The sequence below is a fragment of the Triticum dicoccoides genome, chromosome 2B (assembly GCF_002162155.2).
Source record: "Triticum dicoccoides isolate Atlit2015 ecotype Zavitan chromosome 2B, WEW_v2.0, whole genome shotgun sequence".
NCBI lineage: Eukaryota > Viridiplantae > Streptophyta > Magnoliopsida > Poales > Poaceae > Triticum > Triticum dicoccoides.
The window spans coordinates 296267275-296271362 of NC_041383.1; the positions used below are offsets into that span (position 1 = coordinate 296267275).

Consider the following 4088-nt stretch of genomic DNA (forward strand, 5'->3'; position numbering starts at 1 on the left):
AATTGCCTTGCAAATACTTTTGGGTAATTTAAAAACTGACATAGCATATGAGGGAATTGCTTGGCCTACTGCCTTCAACAAGATCTCTTTCCCCTTTATTGAGAGTACCTTCTCTTTCCAACCCTTAATTCTCTGGCAAATTCTGTCAATAAGATGTTGAAAGCAATCACTTCTATTATTCTATCCACTCCAACCATAGTGGGTAGACCAAGATATTTGTCTTTCGCCCTCGCTTTGTACGTCCCCTCCTCCTCCTCGATTTCTTTTCTGCCTCTTCGGTCTTCTCCCCGCAACCCAATCTCTTATGAGGCCGGCAGATACAACGAATCCCATCGGCGGCTGCCTCCCCCACGCGACATCGAAATCCCGCCACCCTCGTCGATGGCGATTACGCTCACGCCTCCCTCTCGCCTATGTCCAGCAAAAAACGGCGAAAAAAAAACCAAGCGCACACATGCCTGATCCAATCTGCCGCCATGCCTCCCCACGCACTCCCATGCCGCCGGTGGTACTATGTCATCGCGCCGGCGGCGGACCCAAATTTTCTCTCCTTCTCCTCTGCCATCGCGTCCGCTCCCCTCCTCAGCCATCACATGTGCAGCCGCCTCGTCGTCACGCTCCCTCTTCGACTCCATCTACTACGAGCTCTGCCAGGTAACCGAGATACATCCGTCCCCTCTCCTCTCTCCCTGAATCGGACTCGATGCGTGCCTCCTCATGATTGATTATGTGCTGCTCGTTTGGATCCAGGGATCCGCCTCATGATGGGTTCATGCGTAGGGACGCTTTGATCAATCTAGCGTTTTGGATTTATTTGTCTCATGGTTGTTGGTGAAGCAATCCAATGTGAATTTTCATGATTGACTTTACAGGATCCTGTCATTTGACCTCTATGAGATTTAGATTACGAGACATTACAGATGATGGTACATGATATTCTGTTATACGTGAAAATGTCTAGACTATAAACGGGTTTGTACTTGGTACGCTGGCTACTATGTCATTTCTTTATCTTTTGTTGTTTCAGGATTATATTCCGCTGTGGAGATGCTGGACTTTGCATGATGATAGCATCCAAAGTGGGAAAGAACCAATTCTGAATTCAGCGTTGTTATTGGAAAGTTATGAGGAGGAATGGCGCAGTTCTCGAGTGGAACTGTCAACGAGCTCAGGCAAGGGGACGGGCTACTTATCCAATCCTAAGCCTTGTATATCAACGAACAAATGCATACAGTGGACAGCGCCGATCGACGAGCGAAGTTGCTAAATTAAATTCAGATGCTGCTTTCGACGCCGACAGCGGTCAAAGCTGGGCTGGCGTGATTGCTAGAGATCACAGAGGGCATTTATTCTTGTCAGTCAGCAAGGAGTTGCCGCGATCTACAAGTGTGGAAGAGGCTGAGGGACGTGCTACACTCCCCGGACTGCATGCACTTGCGGCAGTGTACATGGGAAAAAATCAATTGGAGGTGGACAACAAGTGGATACCAGATGCACTGAAGAAAAATGCCCCGAACAAGTCTCTGAATGATGCCCTTGCTACGTTCTCTGCTTTCAAGGTGACTCACTCCGCGAGGGGAGGTAACAAGATGGCACATGAATTAGTAGTTGAAGCCAGAGTGCGTGGAGACCATACCTTCATAGCGTAAGTCCCAGATAGACTGAATCAGCGTAATGTTGTCTGAATGGTGTCCCATCCTAGAGCTCTGCTGTTCTAGGCTTCTAGCCCTCAAAAAAATAATAATTTATTTGTCATAATTCAACCTCTGTTTCGTTGTCAAAAGTACTACGGTGGTTAATCCATGCCGTTGATTTTTGCAGATTGAATAGATGAACCGGTCTATTTATGATAGAAAAAAGTATACATTACCCCCTAAAGTATCACGTTTCGGCCACATCACCCCCTCACCTCTAACATATTCTTAATCCCCTGAAGTTTCTAAAACCGGACAAAACATCCCCTAAGCCTGTTTTAAGCGTTTTCCGTGGGCGGTATTGTCTATCCAGCAGTCAAAGACCAGTCAATGGCTATGCGCAGCCGTGGACGCGGCACAGGGTGCCGTGGAGTTGTTCGGCTCACCGGCCAAGGGCCGGCCTCGCGGAGCCCTGGTGCAGGAACTGGTTGCAGAAGCAAGTGGCAGTTAGTAATCCTCGACGAGTGGTTCCTGGTGATGCTGGCCGCGTCTTCGCCGGCGAGGGGGATTGCCATCTACGAGAGCGGTCAGCGGTGAGGGCGGGGGCTTGCGTTTGAACAATGGCGGTATAAACTGGCGCGCGGTCGGGGGCGAGGTGCACCGCGGCGACCTTCAGCCACTCCGGTCCCAGGTCTGGCTGCAGGGCAAGGCCGAGAGGACCATGTCCGGCAGCAGTGGCGCTGGCCACGGCGTCAAACTCCAGCGCCGATGCGACACGCGGGTTCTCGTGTGTATTTCCAGCCGAAGCGATCGAATCGATCAGCTTCCGTGTACGTGTGCGTCAAGCTGGTTGAGTTGATCAGTTAGCTAGTTCATGCAAGTGAATTCTTCAGGCAACCAAAGCCAACTTTGGGTACGTGAACGTTACGTATCTAACCTATAAACCTCGCTAGAGTACCCGCGTAACTGGAGGCATCGCTCGCGCCCAACGTTTTTGACCGCTCGATTGAATTACAACAGTGATTTTTTGGCTGGCGGCGGCTGGTCAACCGTCCACTGTTTTTCACGTTTAAGACTGTGTCAGGAGAGAATGACGGGTGGGGTCATGAGCCAATGGGGGCCATCCAGCAGAGGGAGGGTTTCCTGGAGCCCAGGTCAATGATTGGCTGAATGTGGGTTGTTCCCGATTGGCCAGGACCAATCCTCGACGACAGTCAGGACCAATCCCCTCCCGAAAACCTAGCGCGCTCGGGGCCAATCCTTTCCGTCCTCGAGCCCCTCTTCTTCTCCCTCCACGCCATCTCGCCGTTCCCATCTCGCCTCCCTCGCGCTCGCACCGCCGCCTTCTCTCCCCGGTGCTCGAGCTGTAGCAGCAGGGGCGCCGGTCCTCGATCCAGCCGGGTCCAGCGCAAGTCACTGGCTTCACGCGCCGTGATGCTAGATCGGGCGCAGATCTTCGCGCCGCCACCTCTCCTCCTCCTCTCTCTCGCCCATGCCGCCACTGTTGCAAGGAGCAGGGGAGATAGGCGACGAGGACAAGAAGCAGCAGGCTAGTCGCGGTGGGCTTGAGGTGCTGGGAGGACGGAGGAGTCCATCGTGGTTCGTCATGGAGGCGGCGCCGCCGGCCAGGGGACATCGTTGGTGCGCTCGGTGCAGGTTCTTCTTTTTCATGAAACCGGCCTCATTCTCCCGTTCTTGCTATCTTGTGCGATTTTTTTATGCGATTTGATTCTTCTCTTTCTTTTCCTCTTGCAGGATCGTCGGGGCTGCTCTCGTACGGATAACAGCACCTGCCTGTTAGGCATCGGGAAACGCTAGTCGAAACGTATGCGATGAGTTGGGCCTATGCCAACAGCGGCCACCGGCGCGGCATCGTTCGTCGACGCGGGCAACCTCGTGAACCTCGCCCCCGTGGAGTTGGGGTGTGAGCCCAAGATGGTGATCACCAGTTCACGACCTACGTCGGGCTGAACCGGTGCCATGTCGTCGGCGTCATCCACGAGACGGGGTCACACAATGCCGTACCCATTTACTCCGCAAGAACGTTCTACTCTTCATCGTATCCGACAAGATCGACGAGGCCTGACTGCAGTGCGCCGAGACGCTGCCCCGCCTGCACGACGCTTGTGGCGAAGCACACCACTACGCATGCATGAAGCTTCCAAGGGCACCACGTCATCTACAGTGAGCTACTGCTACAGGCGCCCCAGCGCCGGCCCGGCGGTGGACAAGGATTCAAGGAGACGCTGGACAGGTCCTCCCTCCGGACATAGAAGGCACTGAACACGTACACGTATGGGATATAGGCGGAGCCAGGTGTCCACGTCAGCAAAACCACCTGTGTAAACAGCTTAAGATGGTCGGGAGGTGTTTTGTCCGGTTTTAGAAACTTCAGGGGATTAAGAGTCTGGTTTTAGAGTTGAGGGGGTGATGTGGCCGAAACATGATACTTTA

The 4088-nt window shown here is 53.3% G+C and overlaps 1 long non-coding RNA gene across 1 annotated transcript; it reads left to right on the forward strand.

Moving 5' to 3' along the window:
- Positions 1-239: 239 nt before the first annotated feature.
- Positions 240-1763, forward strand: LOC119363569. The gene is made up of 2 exons (XR_005174061.1): positions 240-654; positions 1028-1763. It is a non-coding gene; the product is annotated as an uncharacterized LOC119363569 (long non-coding RNA).
- Positions 1764-4088: the final 2325 nt, after the last annotated feature.